Source organism: Neomonachus schauinslandi, chromosome 9, assembly GCF_002201575.2.
Source record: "Neomonachus schauinslandi chromosome 9, ASM220157v2, whole genome shotgun sequence".
Lineage (NCBI taxonomy): Eukaryota > Metazoa > Chordata > Mammalia > Carnivora > Phocidae > Neomonachus > Neomonachus schauinslandi.
In genome coordinates, this window is record NC_058411.1 from 85,718,958 (window position 1) to 85,735,255 (window position 16,298).

General features: G+C 40.1%; 1 pseudogene; it reads left to right on the forward strand.

Moving 5' to 3' along the window:
• Positions 1 to 255: 255 nt before the first annotated feature.
• LOC110585580 lies at positions 256 to 1,375 on the forward strand (annotated as a pseudogene).
• Positions 1,376 to 16,298: the final 14,923 nt, after the last annotated feature.

Below are 16,298 nucleotides of genomic sequence, written 5' to 3' on the forward strand. Positions count from 1 at the left end.
AGAAAAAAAATGAGTTCACCTATACAGACTTTAAGTAGAAAAGGCAGATCGCAGCCTGATATGGTTAAGATAATACCTAACCATAAATATATTGTGTGTAGGTACATGTACGCACCAAACTGGGAGAACACATATCAAAGTGATATCGAAGTGTAGGCATGAGGGGTGGGGAGAAAAGAGAGATTTTGATGATTAACTTTCTTCACTTCTGTGTACAGTTTGATTTTTTTCGAGGGGCAGCTATTGAACGTGAACATGCATGGAATATTTTGCACCTTCAAAGCTACAGTGGTTCTGAGTCTTCCCCATTTTCCCTTTTGCCACAGGAGAGCCCAGTGTGATCACACTGTGTTACATGTAAGGGTCAGAATCTTACACTGACTTGTGTGAAGAAATTCACTCTTCCTTAATATTGTTCCTTAATATTGTTAGAAAAGGGAAGTTTGTGAATGGAATCATTCCACTCTCATGCCTTAATGTCACCGCAGAGCTGACCAAGTCTGATTCATGTTTTTTTTGTATTGTTAGATTTCCTTCCTTTGCTTTTTTTTGACCAAGGGGGTGTGGGATTTATTTATTTATTTATTTATTTATTTATTTATTTATTTATTTTAAGATTTTATTTATTTATTTGACAGAGAAAGACACAGCGAGAGAGGGAACACAAACGGGGAGTGGGAGAGGGAGAAGCAGACTCCCCGCCGAGCAGGGAGCCCGATGCGGGACTCGATCCCGGGACTCCAGGATCATGACCTGAGCCGAAGGCAGTCGCTTCACCAACTGAGCCACCCAGGCGCCCGGGGTGTGGGATTTAAATCCCCAAATCCAGTATCTCGTGAACAAGGTATCCACCCCGCACTTTAGAGTCCTGGACTTGGAGTCTTGACTAACCTTGATACTTGATTGAATCCTTTTGGTAAGGGGAAGCACGGTAAGAGGAAGCAGTATGTCTGTGGAAATTTCGTGAGGCAGCCTCCTCGGAGGAGCAGAAGGAAATAGTAGATAGAATAACTAGTGTAGAGAAAGCTGAAGAAGCAAAATTAAAAACAAGGTGTCCTCATCTGGGACAAAAGCCTGGAGGTTCAGATTTCTTAAGGAAACAATTGCAGAAAGGGAAAAAATATTTTGATTCTGGGGATTATAACATGGCTAAAGCAGAAATGAATCAAGTTGTGAGTTCAAGCCCCACACTGGGCATGGAGCCTACCTAAACACATGCGTACACACACACACACAAAACAACAATAAACACGAAGAACAAGCAGCTTCCTACTGCAGTTCTAGATAAGACAGAAGTCACTGGTGACCACATTCCACTGCACAGGACCTTCCTCGACAGAAACCTTCTCTTGTTGCTAGCAAGCTGGCTGGCTGATTAAAAGAGCTGAACTGCATGAATCTTCTAATTCTCCTTATTTCTCCTTAATATGTTACTTCTCTGCTTTTTACTTCCTTTCATTCCCTAAGTAATTTGAGAATGACAGCTTTGCAGGTAGTGGTAGTGTGTGCTGCTATTGCAAGGGAATATACGTGTGTAGAGCTTTTGATTAAACAGTGCACTGATAAAGAGAACATGTTAGAGCAACATAATCTACTTGAAAATAATTGTATATATTACCTAACTCCTAGTGTAGGACTGATTCAACAAGTAACAAGCGAGTTTTACAATTATAATGTGTTCGCTTTCTTTAATTCATCTTAATTATAGCTTTGTATGTTACTCTTATTTAATATAACCTCACTTGTATTGATTTCTTCTGTATTTTCCTTTTGGATTTCATAAAACAGAAGTTTAAGACCACAAGTTGGAAGACAGTTCACATTCTTCAAACAAAAATAGTTGGAGCTCTGAAAGATCTGTTTCTCTGTGCTTGAACTTGAATGGCCTTAAACCTGTTTTAGCTCTAAGAACAGAATTTTACTTGGGCAATATTTGCCCATTCTGGTGTAACTTACGTGACTAGTGCTTAACAGCTGCCGTTGAAGCTAGTATTCTTACTCAGTTCTGTAGTGTTAGAGTATCTTTTGTTGAAGATGTGAATGAAGTGTGCATGTGCATTGACTGTTGAATTCACTTTTGTACCATTTTTGTAAATACGATAGTTTTGCACACACACACAAAATGATCCTTTTGGCGATTCATTTTCTTGTATTTTATTTTACTGTGGAAAGAACAGTTAACATAAGATTTACCCTCTTAACAAATTTTTAAGTGTTAATATATTATTGTTCACTACAGGTACAATGTTGTACGTCTTTCTCTAGAACTTACTCAACTTTTTTCCTTAATAAAAGTTAAATTTATAAATACCCTAAGATAACTTGGGAATTATATAGTAAAAAATAATGAATCCCACAAATTACAGAGGTTTTGCTAAAATGCAAACTGCCAGCTAACTGCTAACCTTGGCATATCCAACGCTATTTAACTAATTTGAGTGCTGATTTTTCTAACGAAACTCGGTTGGAGGGCAACCGATATATCTATGCTCTTGACAGAGATGACAAGTGTGGTATTGTTGTGGCTAAGAGTGGAGAATATGAGTTGATGCATGTTTTCATCATTCAAATCTGGTTGTTCCTCTTTATCTCCATCAGGAAAATATATAGGGAACGGTAGATTTTTACAGAAATTCTTAGATGCAGGGACGCCTGGGTGGCTCAGTCGGTTAAGCGTCTGCCTTCAGCTCAGGTCATGATCCCAGGGTCCTGGGATCGAGTCCCGCATCGGGCTCCTTGTTCCGCGGGGAGCCTGCTTCTCCCTCTGCCTCTCTCTCTCTATCTCTCATGAATAAATAAATAAAATCTTTAAAAAAAAAAAAGAAATTCTTAGATGCAGATAGTTTATAGTTTGGCTTTTTTTTTAATTCTAAAATACTTTATAATTAATATTGATAGGAGGACTGATATACAACGCAATTATTTACTTTACAAGGAGATTCTGTACATCAGGGAAGCATCTTGAAGTACAATACATCAGACTAGACGCAGAGAGTTTAGAATCTCTGATAGTTACTGAACAATTTTTATGTCCCGGTACAGAATCATTTACTTAGATTATACTGTACTTTGTGTCCACACTTATAGTCCATATGCTGTCCATCTAATGCTTCCCATTTGTCTAGGCATTTTCATTCTAGGCCAGACTGGCAGCATCCCTTGGTTGAAATAACTCCGGGTTTCCTGTGGGTTTTCGTTTAATGATGAGTAGCAGGCTGGCCTTCAAATCCCCATCTTTTCATGACGCCTTGAAACTTTTACCGATAGTTTTTTTTTTTTTTTAAGATTTTATTTATTTATTTGACAGAGAGAGACAGCGAGAGAGGGAACACAAGAAGGGGGAGCGGGAGAGGGAGAAGCAGGCTTCCCACCAAGCAGGGAGCCCGATGCGGGGCTCGATCCCAGGACCCTGGGATCATGACCTGAGCCGAAGGCAGACGCTTAACGACTGAGCCACCTAGGCGCCCCTACCGATAGTTTTTATTGTGACATTCACATGCTGTCCTGGGCAGAAGTGAGCAGCATGAAAACAGATGCCTGGCTTAATTACAGCTGATTGTGGTGGTTAGGACTTCCAGGACTACGTTGAATGAAAGTGGTGAGAGTGGACATCCTTGTATCTAAGCTCATCAGGGATATTGGCCTATAGTTCTCTTTTTTGGTAGTGTCTTTGTCTGGTTTTGGTATCAGGGTAATGTTGGCCTCATAGAATGAATTAGGAAGATTTCCTTTGTCTTCTGTTTTTTGAGAAGAATAGGTATTAACTCTTTTTTTAAAAAAGATTTTATTTATTTGAAATAGGAGGGGCATAGAGAGAGGGAGAAAGTCTTTTTTTTTTTTAAGATATATTTATTTATTTGGGGGGGTGGGGGAGAAGCAGAGGGAGAGGGAGAGAGAAACATAAGCAGACTTCATGCTGAGCACAAAGCCCGACTGGGGCTCAACTCGGGGCTCGACCTCATGACCCCAAGATCACAACCTGAGCTGAAACGAAGAGTTGGATGCTCAACTGACTGCACCATCCAGTCACCCCTGGAGAGAAAGAGTCTTAAGGAAACTCCGTGCTGAGTGTGGAGCCTGATGTGGGACTCAATCTCACCACCCTGAGATCATGACCTGAGCTGAAACCAAGAGTTGGAAGCTTAACGGACTGTGCCACCTAGGCACCCCAATAAATTCTTCTTTAAATGTTTGGCAGAATCCACCTGTGAAGCCATCTGATCCTGGACTTTTGTTTGTTGAGAGTTTTTTTTATTACTTATTCAATTTCATTGCTAGTAATTGGATCTGTTCAAATTTTCTATTTCTTTCTGATTCAGTTTTGGGAGGTTATATGTTTCTAGGAATTTATCCATTTCTTCTAAGTTGTCCAATTTGTTGGCATATAGTTTTTCATAATAGTTTCTTAAAATCTTTTGTATTTCTGTGGTGTGAGCTGTTATTTCTCCTCTTTCATTTCTGATTTTTGAGTCTTCTCTTTTTACCTTATTTATTCTAAGGGTTTGTTAATTTTGTTTATCTTTTCAAAAAATCTACTCTTAATTTTGTTGATTTTTTTCTATTTCTTTCTATTTTTTATTTATTTCTGCTCTAATTTTTTTTTTTAAAGATTTTATTTATTTATTTGACAGAGAGAGACACAGCGAGAGAAGGAACACAAGCAGGGGGAGTGGGAGAGGGAGAAGCAGGCTTCCTGCCGAGCAGGGAGCCCTATGCGGGGCTCGATCCCCGGACCCTGGGATCATGGTGACCTGAGCCGAAGGCAGACGTTTAACGACTGAGCCACCCAGGTGCCCCTCTGCTCTAGTTTTTGTTGTTTCTAGCCTTTTGCTAACTTTGGACTCAGTTTGTTTCTCTTTTTCTAGCTCTTTGAGGTGTAAAATTAGATTATTTATTTGAGATCTTCTTTTTTAATGTAGACATTTATTGTTATGAACTTCCCTCTTACTACTGTTTTGCTGCATCCCGTAGGTTTTGGTATGTTGGGTTTTTATTTTTGTTTGTCTTGATTTCTAATTTCTTTTTTGACTTATTCTTTGACCCAGTGGTTGTTCAAGAGTGTGTTTAATTTCTACCCATTTATGAATTTTCCAGTTTTCCTTTTGCTGATGATTTTCAGTGTGGAAATATTCCATTGTGGTTAGAAAAGATACTTGGTAAGATCTCAGTCTTCCTAATTTGTTAAGATTTGTTCTGTGACCCAACATGTGATCTAACCTGGAGAACGGTCCATGTGCCCTTGAGAAGAATATGTATTTTTTTTTTATATTTTATTTATTTGAGAGAGAGAGAACATGAACAGGGAAAGAGGGAAAGGAAGAAGCAGGCTCCCCACTGAGCAGGAATTCCGAAGCAGGGCTTGATCCCAGGACCCTGAGTTCATGACCCAAGCTGAAAGCAACTGCTTAACCAACTGAGCCACCCAGGCACCCCAAGAAGAATGTGTATTTTTCTGCTGTTGGGTGGAATGTTCTGTATGTATCTATTAGGTCCACTTGGTGTATGTAGTGTTATTCACTCATAGTGGTCCTCTCTCCAGATGTTCTGTTCATTATTGAAAATGGGGTCTTGAAGTCTCCTACTTCTATTATATTGCTGTCTGTTTTTCTCTTCAGTTTTGTCAGTTTGCTTGATATTTTTGGGTCCTTTGATGTTGGGTGCATATATACTTATAATACTATCTTCCTGGTGTATTGACCCTTTCCTCATTATATATTGTCTTTCTTTGTCTGTTGTGGTAATTTTTTTCCCAAGATTTTATCTATTTATTAGAGAGAGAGAGCACGAGCTAGGGGGAGGAACAGAGGGAGAGGGAGAAGCAGGCTCCCCACCAAACAAGGAGCCAGACATGGAGCTCGATCCCAGGACCCTGAGATCATGACCTGAGCCGAAGGCAGACACCTAACTGACTGAGCTACCTAGGGCCCTTGTTGTGGCAATTTTTAATTTAAAGTCTATTTTGTTGGGGTGCCTGGGTGGCTCAGTCAGTTGAGCATCCAACTCTTGGTTTTGGCTCAGGTTGTGATCTCAGGGTCGTGAGATCGAGCTCTACATTGGGCTCCGCACTCAGGACAGAGTCTGCTTGAGATTCTCTCTCTCCTTCTCCCTCTGTCCCTCCTCACACTCACATTCTCACTCTCTCTAAATAAATAAATAAAATCTTAAAAAAAAAGTCTAGGGGCGCCTGGGTGGCTCAGTCATTGGGCATCTGCCTCCAGCTCAGGTCATGATCCCAGGGTCCTGGGATCGAGCCCCACATCGGGCTCCCTGCTCAGCGGGAAGCCTGCTTCTCCCTCTGCCACTCCTGCTTGTGTTCCTGCTCTCGCTGTCTCTCTCTCTATCAAATGGGTGAATAAAAACCTTAAAAAAAAAAAAAAGAATATCTTTTTTTAAAAAAAAGTCTACTTTGTCTGGGGTGCCTGGCTGGCTCAGTTCATGGAGCATGCAACTCTTGACCTTGGAATTGTAGGTTCAAGCCCCACGTTGGGTGTAGAAATTACTTGGAAGTAAAATCTTAAAAAAAAAAAGTCTATTTTGTCTGATGTAAGTATAGTCACTCCAATTCCCCAGGAATCCTGCTGTTATGTAAGAAATCCAATTACTCTGAGTCCACTGTGCTAGAGAAGCCAGGTATAAATGCTCTAGTCAACAGTCCCCACTTAGCCTGGTTTTCTAACCAAAATATTAGACATGTGTGTGAAGCCATCTTGGACTCCCCAGACCACTCCATCTGCCAGATGAATGCCAAATTGTTCTCTGCGATACTTCATGGAACAGATTTCTCCAGCTGAGTCATGCTTAAATTCATGACCCTTAAATTTGTTTTGCAGTAGTTTGTTACAAAGCAATCCCTAGCCAGAATAGAAACCATTGATCTCTGTTGTCCCCATTTTAGCACAGCTTTTGGACAGATTAAGCACAATTATGGAGTAATTTATCTTCCTTTACTTCTTTTTTTTTATTCCTTTGGACTGAACTTTAGAGATAAAAAAATTCTGATCCTTTTGATTAACAATAAATATACATATATTTTTACCTAGTTGTGAACCCTTTATACTTATTATTTTCTTCTGCTTTATAATTTAATTTTAGCTGATATTTTCATTAAGTCAATAGTTACTGGTCTGTTTTACACAAGTCAGTAGTTACTGGTCTGTTTCTAGGTATCATAGTAGGCTTAACACCCATTTTTTTTGGTTGGGTTTTGAGCGGTCCTTACCCTCCCCGTCCTGGGTTGGTGTGTTTCCACACAGACTGCTCATTCTTGTTAGTATCGATGTCGGTATCTGTGTCCTCTTCTGCCTTGGAGCATACAGCTTGCAGTGAGGTGACGCCTTCTCACTGAGTTCTGGCCAATAAAATGTAAACAAAGTAAAATACTATGTGCCCTTCCAGGCCTGCCCCATAAGAAGTATAAGTAAGAGAGAAAGGCACAGCCATTCAATGGAAGGAGCGCAGGTCCCTGACTGGCCATGTAGGGCAGAGCCCCCACAACCAGCTGACTTCCACAGGACTGTATGATGAAGGAGACATACACTTTTATTTGGTTAATACTGGGAGATTCTAGGGTGCATCTATTATAGCAGCTAGTATTATTAACTTTTTTTTTTAAGGGTTTATTTATTTTTGGGATGGAGGGAGGAAGGGAGAGAGAGAGAGAGGGAGACAGGAAGCATGAGTGGGGCAGAGGGAGTAGCAGACTCCCCGCCAAGCAGGGAGCCTGATGCGGGACTCGATCCCAGGACCCTGGGATCATGACCCAAGCCGAAGGCAAAGGCTTAACTGAATGAGCCACCCAGGCGCCCTAGTATTACCTACTTTAACTAATATGGGTGTTTTAAATGCCTCTTATCATCATGTACATTAACCCAGCTGATAGAGTGAGATAGTAATTACTATTAACTCCTTCAAGTAATAACTACATTTTGTTTATTTTCAGTAAGTTAACTTTAAGGGTCCTGCTAGCATTTAGAATTTTGAAAGAAAAATTTCACTGGTTTGTCAAAGCTAAAGCTCTGTAGTATTTATATGTAAAACAAAAGGAAACCTTGAATTATAAATTTGTTTCTTAAAAATAGGGCTGTTAGTGTAGAATAGAGACAGTGGTGTGTATCCTCTGAGGTCAAGCAATCAAGTATTTCTACCATTCATTAGTTCATTCATTCAATCATTTACATAATCAATTTGTGCTAGATATTAGTAACCCAAAGATAAATGAGACGGATTCACTTCTTTTAGCCATGATATGTATAATTATGAATTTACCTGGGTGACCATGGGCAAACTCTCTTTGGATACTCCGTTTATAAAATGAAGGCAATATCAATCACTGTTACATTCACTACCTGGGTTCTGGTGGAACCTAAATGAGATTAACCATGTAACACAGTGCCTGTCATATACTAAGTGCTCAATAAATATCAGTTCGTCTTTTTTTTTTTTTTAAAGCTTACTAACTTATCTTGGTAGTTTGAATAGTTAAAGACAATGATTTCCAAGGAGGGACCCTTAGTTTAACTCTGCCCCCAAATAGTATGAGAACTTCCCTTGCTGTCATCTTTCTGAGGGCTTTCTGTGCATTGGGGCTGATCAACAACATTCTCCACAAAAAGAATTCCATAACATTCATAGATATCCATCATTTCTTTTAGGTAAATACCTAACAGTAGAATTTCTGGGTTATGGGATAGATATATGTATATCTTGAAAAGAAACTGCCAGTTTTCCAAAGAGCTTATGCCATTTTTTTTCTTAATTTTATTTATTTATTTATTAGACAGAGAGAGCGCACAAGAGAGAGCACAAGCATGGGGAGGGGCGGAGGGAGAGAGAGAGGCAGACTCCCCGCAGAGCAGGGAGCCCGATGCGGGGCTCGATCCCAGGACCCCAGGATCATGACCTGAGCCGAAGGCAGACGCTGAACAGACTGAGCCACCAGGCACCCCCGAGCTTATACCATTTTATACCTCCATTAGGAAAATATGAGAAATTACTACTGATCCTCACTAACATGTGTATTGTCAGGTTTTTTCACTTAATTTTGATGAATTCTAATTTATCTATTTCGCTTTTTTTCTTGTGTTTTTGGTATGATAGCTAAGAAGTTATTGCCTAATCTGAAGTTACAAATATTTAGACTTATATTTCCTCCTAGGAGTTTTGTAGCTTTAGCTTTTACATATAAATCTGTAATCCACTTTGAGTAAATTTTTGTGTATCGCGTGAAGAAAGGGTCCAAACTGATTCTTTTGCATGTGGATGTCCAGATGGCCCAGCATCGTTTGTTGAAAAGGCTGTTCTCTTTTCATTGAATTGTCTTGGTCATTTTGTAGAAAAACAATTGACCACAAATGTATGGGTTTATTTCTGGACTCACAGTTCTAGTCCATTGATTTATATGCCTACCCTTGTGCATCATTTTCATTGGAGTAATTCATTGTAGTTCTAACTTGCATTTAATATGTTTTTTCCTGATGACTAATAATTGCCCTGGAAAGTTTCTGCTTGCTCATTCCAGTTGATCCCTTTCTTTATCCCCTAGAATTAACCATTGCTTTGATTAGTTTATATCATAGATCAGTACTTCCAGTTCTAGAACGTTATGTAAAAGGAATCACATAGTATATATTGTTTAGTGTAGGCTTCTTTCATTAAACATGATGTTTTTGAGGGACACCTGGGTGCTTCAGTCAGTTGAACGGCTGCCTTGGTCTCCGGTCATGATCTCAGGGTCCTGGGATCGAGCCCCATATGATTGAGCCCAATATCCGGCTCCCTGCTCAGTGGGGAGTCTGTCTCCCTCTCCCTCTGCTGCTCCCCCTGCTTGTGCTCTCTTGCTTGCGTGCTCTCTCAAATAAATGAATAAAATCTTAAAAAAAAAAAACCCATAATGTTTTTGAGATTCATCCATGTTATTGTGTTTACCAATAGTTTGTTCCTATTTTAGAATAAATTTTTTTTACTCTTTTTTTTTTAAGATTTTATTTATTTGACAGAGAGAGACACAGAGAGAGAGGGAACACAAGGAGGGGGAGTGGGAGAGGGAGAAGTACGCTTCCCGTGGAGCAGGGAGCCCGATGCGGGGCTTGATCCCAGGACTCTGGGATCATGACCTGAGCCGAAGGCAGACGCTTAATGACTGAGCCACCCAGGCGCCCCTACTCTTCTTTTAATACAAAGATTTTCTGATTTATTTTAACTTACTTCTTTTTCATGTGATTTCTATGTGAAAAACTCTAGCCTACTAGTTGATTTTTTACATTCCTCATCCAATTGCTAATTCCTTTAATATTGGTACAGTTTTAAGTCTGTCCAGTTTTGGATCTCTGACTTTTCGCTTATTCCTCTTTTTTGTCATGCTCATGTAGTTGCCTTTTTAAAGTCCCTTGAAGATTGTAGTATAGTCAAAGGTTATTTTCTTCTTCCTTTCAAAGCTCATATACATTATTATCTTTTTACTAACTTGCTTATTTAAGTATATTTATCCAAACATCCTATCTGAGGTTATATTCTTGCTATTGAGTTATTCAAAGATGCACCTAGTTTCTGGAAACTTTGCCAGAATTATTCATGGTATTTAGGGAAACACTCTAGATGTAGAAGGAACTCAATTCCCTCTCTACTCTCTCTCTCTCTTTTTTTTCTTTCTTTCTTTTTTTTTCCAGGTGCATTTGACTTTGCAGATGAGTCTGGAAGCATTAGCTGCAAAGGTGTGCACTAACCTCTCTGGTTACAGGAAAGATTAGAAATGCACAGAGTAGCAAAAGTGAGGAGTAACTGAGGAATAACTTTTATGCAATCTGCAGATACTAGGTTCCATTAGAAAGTCAATACTCCCTCTCCACCCCCACTGCTACCAATAATTAAAGCTGCCAAAGAAGAGTGAGTTTGTGGTGCAGTGTCCCTACCTTTCTTATCTTTCTTTACTATGAATTCACAGTGTCCTCTGGCTCCTGTCTTTTTTGGCCTTTTATTTTCCCTGAATTCTACCATCTTGGGTAGAATTGTCAAATCAACTACCGTGTGAGCACTCCCCTTGCTGCTCCTCTTTATTCCTTGTGCAAGCCTCTCCCTGCCTTGCCCCCAGCCCCCAGTCAGGGTACAACCAGAAAAATAACTAACAGGCGATACGTATTAAGACCTTTATTGTGTAAGACTGTTGAATTACAGACCTGTACCTCTGAAACAAATAATACATTATGTGCTAAAAAAAAAAGAAGAAGAAGATAGCAGGAAGGGAAGAATGAAGGGGGGGAATCGGAGGGGGAGACGAACCATGAGAGATGATGGACTCTGAGAAACAAACTGTGGGTTCTAGAGGGGAGGGGGTGGGGGGATGGGTTAGCCTGGTGATGGGTATTGAGGAGGGCACGTTCTGCATGGAGCACTGGGTGTTATGCACAAACAATGAATCATGGAACACTACATCTAAAACGAATGATGTATGGTGATTAAAATAATATATTAAAAAAAAGACCTTTATTGCCTGTAATTAGCTTACAGGACTGTGGTGGCTGGCCAGACACACTGGTAGGGCAAGACCGAGACTCCTGGTCACTGGCTGAAGCTGTTCTGTACAGAGAAATTTCTTCCTCTTCAGAGAAACCTCAGTTCTGCTTAAAACCCTTCAACTGATTGAATCAAGCCCATTCAGATTATCTAGAATAATCTCTTACTCACTTAAAATCTACTAATTATGAATTTAATTCGTATCTATAAAATGCCTTCACTGTAACACCTATATTAGTGTTTGAGTGAGTAACTGGGGAACAATTATCGAACCAAGTCGACTTATAAAACTGACCACCACACGCTATTGCTTTTACCTACTGGTTTAATTGGTAACTAAAATGTTAACTGATGGAAGCTGAATGCTGCCCAGGGCTATTTTCAAGAACCAAAGGAGTAAAACAATAATAAAACAAAAATAGCTAAGTATGTGTGAGGTGAAGTTGGGGAATCAAAAGGCCAAGACTGCCCACAGGTACTGTCACCGCTTCTCATCATCCCACATCTGCCCTTCCATCTCCTGGTGTGTCAACCATTTCAAACCTTTTATTTTACCTCCACATTTTCCCCTACCACCTCACCAACATACCTACCCCAAACCTCCCCCCCCCAGCACCTCAGAGTTTCCTTCGTGAACATATCTTGATGTCTACACCTAACATACCTACACTTGGGCTTCCCCTACCCCCACAGCTCTGTGTACATATTTATAGACCACACTTATTTCCCATGTTTAATCTGTCCCCTATAAAGTTATAGGAGCTTTATAAAGGTATAAGAGTCCTATAAATTATAAGAGTCTTCTGTAATTTGAAGACCCAATTATTCATTCATTCATCCATCATATTTATCTAGGGCGTTGGCAGGTGGCACATCTAAAATAAGCAGATTCAATTCCCAGGTCAAAGGACCTTGGCTTCTACTGCAGAGGACAGAATGAAACAATCCCAGAACAGAGGAAAGAGCAGCTATCCTGATTGGGAGATCTGGGAAAGCCTAACGGGGCCCTTCAGCTGGGACTTGAAGGTCAAGAAGGGTTTGATGAATGAAGAAGTGTATTTCAGGTTGAGTGAGCTTTATGAGCAAATGCAAGGAGGCCTGAAGGTGCAGGAATAATTTAGAGCTTGCTTGTGGGTTGGATAGTCACATTCCCAAATGTAACTATCCAGCCGAAATCAAGAGTTGGATGCTTAATCGACTGAGCCACCCAGGCACCCCTATTGAGGTATAACTGACATGCAATATAGTATACTTATTTTAAGCATACAGTTCTATGGGGCGCCTGGGTGGCTCAGTTGGTTAAGCATCTGCCTTCGGCTCAGGTCATGATCTCAGGGTCCTGAGATCCAGCCCTGCATCGGGCTCCCTGCTCAGCAGGGAGTCTGCTTCTCCCTCTCCCTCTGCAGCCCCCCCTGCTTGTGCTCTCTTGCTCTCTCTCTCTCAAATAAATAAAATATTTTTAAAAAGTATACAGTTTGGGGCGCCTGGGTGGCTCAGCCATTAAGGTCTACCTTCTGCTCAGGTCATGATCCCAGGGTCCTGGAATTGAGCCCCGTGTCAGGCTCCCTGCTCCACGGGAAGCCTGTTCTCCCTCTCCCACTCCCTTGCTTGTGTTCCCTCTCTTACTGTGTCTCTCTGTCAAATAAATAAATAAAATCTTTAAAAAAAGTGTACAGTTCTATGAATTTTGAAAAATGATGTACTCATGTATCATCACAATCAAGGCATAGAACTTTTTCATCATCAAAATTTTCCTTGTTTAATATATTATGACCCAAAGTAGTGTACAGATTCAATGTGATCCCTATCAAAATTTCAACATTTTTTAAAAAGAGTTATTTATTTGAGAGAGAGAGAAAGTATACTCGTGCTCCAGCAGGGGGAGGAGCAGAGGAAGAGGGCGAGTCTCCAGCAGACTCACTGCCAAGCACAGAGACTGACTTGGGGGCTTGATCTCACAACCCTGAGGTCATGGCCTCAGCTAAAATCAAGAGTCAGATGCTCAACTGATTGAGCCACCCAGGTGCCCCAAAATTTCAACATTTTTTTGCAGATACAGAAAAATCCATCCTAAAATTCATATGGAACCTCAAGGACATTGATTAGGCAGAACAGTCTTAAAAAAGAACAAAATTGGAGGTCTCACAATTCCCAATTTCAAAACTTACTACAAAGCTATAGTAATCTGGGGCGCCTGGGTGGCTCAGTCATTAAGCATCTGCCTTCGGCTCAGGTCATGGTCCCAGGGTCCTGGGATCGAGCCCCGCATCGGGCTCCCTGCTCGGCGGGAAGCCTGCTTCTCCCTCCCCCACTCCCCCTGCTTGTGTTCCCTCTCTCATTGTGTCTCTCTCTGTCAAATAAATAAATAAAATCTTTAAGAAAAAAAAAGCTATAGTAATCTAAACTGTGATTCTGGCATAAAGACAGACATATGTACTAATGGAATAGAATAGAGAGCCCATAAATGAGCCCCCGTATATATGGCCAAATGATTTTCAAGGGCATGAAGACCATTCAATGGAGAAAAGGCAGTCTTTTTAACAAGTGGTAGTGGGAAAACTGGATATCCAAATGCAAAAAAATAAAATTGTCCTTTATTTTACAACATATACAGAAATCAAGTCAATATGGATCAAAGACCTAAATGTAAGAGCTGAAACTATAAAACTCATAAATAAAAACATAGGGGGAAAACTTCATGATATTGGATTTGTCAATGATTTCTTGGATATGACACCAAAAGCTTAGACAACAAGAGAAAAAAATACATAAGTTCTTGCTCAAAATTTAAAACTTTCGTGCATCAAAGCACACTATCAACAGAGTGAAAAAGCAACTCATGGAATGGAAGAAAATATTTACAAATTATATCTGATGAGGGACTGATATCCAGAATATATAAACATCTCCTACAGCTCAAGAACAACAAAAAACAAACAAACTGATTAAAAATTGGACAAAGGACTTGAATAAACATTTCTCTGAAGAAGATCTACAAATAGCTAATAGACAAATGAAAACATGTTCAACATTGTTAATCATTAGGGAAATTCAAATAAAAAATGTAATGAAATACCACTTCACATACATTAGGATGGCTATTATCAAAAAACCAGACAACAAGCGTTGGCAAGGATGTGGAGAAATTGGAACCCTTTTGCATTAGGGGTGGGAATGTAAAATGGCACAGCTGTTGTGGAAAATTCTATGGCAGTTCCTCAAAATGTTAAACTTAAAATTACCATATGATCCAGCTATTCCACTTCTGAGTATATACCCAAAAGAAGTGAAAGCAGGGAACTCAACAAATATTTGTACACCCATGTTCATAGCAACATTATTCACGTAGCCAAAAGGTGGAAGCAACCCAAGTGCCCATCAGCAGATGATGAGTGGATAAACAAAATGTGGAATACACATGCAATGGAATATTATTTAGCCTTAAAAGTGAAGGAAATTCTGACATGTGCTACAACACCAATGGCCTTTAAAGACATTATGCTAAGTGAAATAGGCCAATCGCAAGTGTACAAATATTGTATGATTCTACTTGTATTAGGTACCTGGGATAGTCAAATTCATAGAGAATAGAAAATAGAATGGTAGTTATCAGGGGCTGGGAGGGAGATGGGGAGTTAGTATTTTTTTTTTTTAAAGATTTTATTTATTTATTTGACAGAGAGAGTGTACAAACAGGGGAGTGGCAGGGAGAGGGAGAAGCAGGCTCCTGCTGAGCAGAGAGCCCGATGTGGGGCTCAATCCCAGGACCCTGGGATCATGACCTGAGCCAAAGGCAGATGCTTAGCCAACTGAGCCACCCAGGTGCCCCTCTTTTTTTAAAGATTTTATTTATTTGAGAGAGAGAGCAAGTGAGAGAGAGAGAGAGAGAGAGGGGCAGAGGCAGAGGGAGAAGTAGGTTCCCTGGTGAGGACCCTGGGATCATGACCTGAGCTGAAGGCAGATGCTTAACCAACTAACCCACCCAGGTGCCCCAGGAGTTAGTATTTAATGGGTATGGAATTTCCGTTGGGGAAGATGAAGATGGTGATGGTTGCACAACAATGTGGATGTACTTAATGCCACAGAACTGTACACTTACAAATGGTTTAAATGGGGGCACCTGGGCGTCTCAGTTGGTTAAGTGTCCAACTCTTGATTTTGGCTCAGCTGGTGATCTCGGGGTTGTGAGATCAAACCTGCATTGGGCTCCATGCTCAGCGTAGAGTCTGCTTGAGATTCTCTCTCTCCCTCGTCCTCTGCCCTTCCTCCCTGCTCTCTCTCTCAAATAAATAAATAAATAAATAAATAAATAAAATCTTTAAAATAAAAAAAATGATTTAAATGGTAAATTTTATGTTATATGTATTTTGCCATAATAAAAAAAAATAAAAGCCAAAAGTTTCCTCATGCCTCTGATTAGTCAACCCCCTTCCCTTCAGGCCCATGCAACCACTTTTCTGCTTTCTATCACTATGGGTTAGTTCTGCCAGTTCTACAGCTTATTACAAATGGGATCATACAAGATGTACTCTTTTGTGTCTATTTGCTTTTGTGCAGCATAATGAATTTGAGATTTTTCCTTGTTGTGTGTACCAGTAATTTGATCCTTTCTCTGTTGCCTAGGATTCCACTGTGTGAATAGACCAGTTTGTTTATTTGTTCTTTTTTGGTGGATATTTGGGTTGGTTCCAATTTTGGGGTATGCTTAATTTTAAGAAATATGCAAAACTTTTATAATAATTAGGGCTACCAGGTTTTTTGTTTTTTTTTTTTAATTAATGAGCACAAGA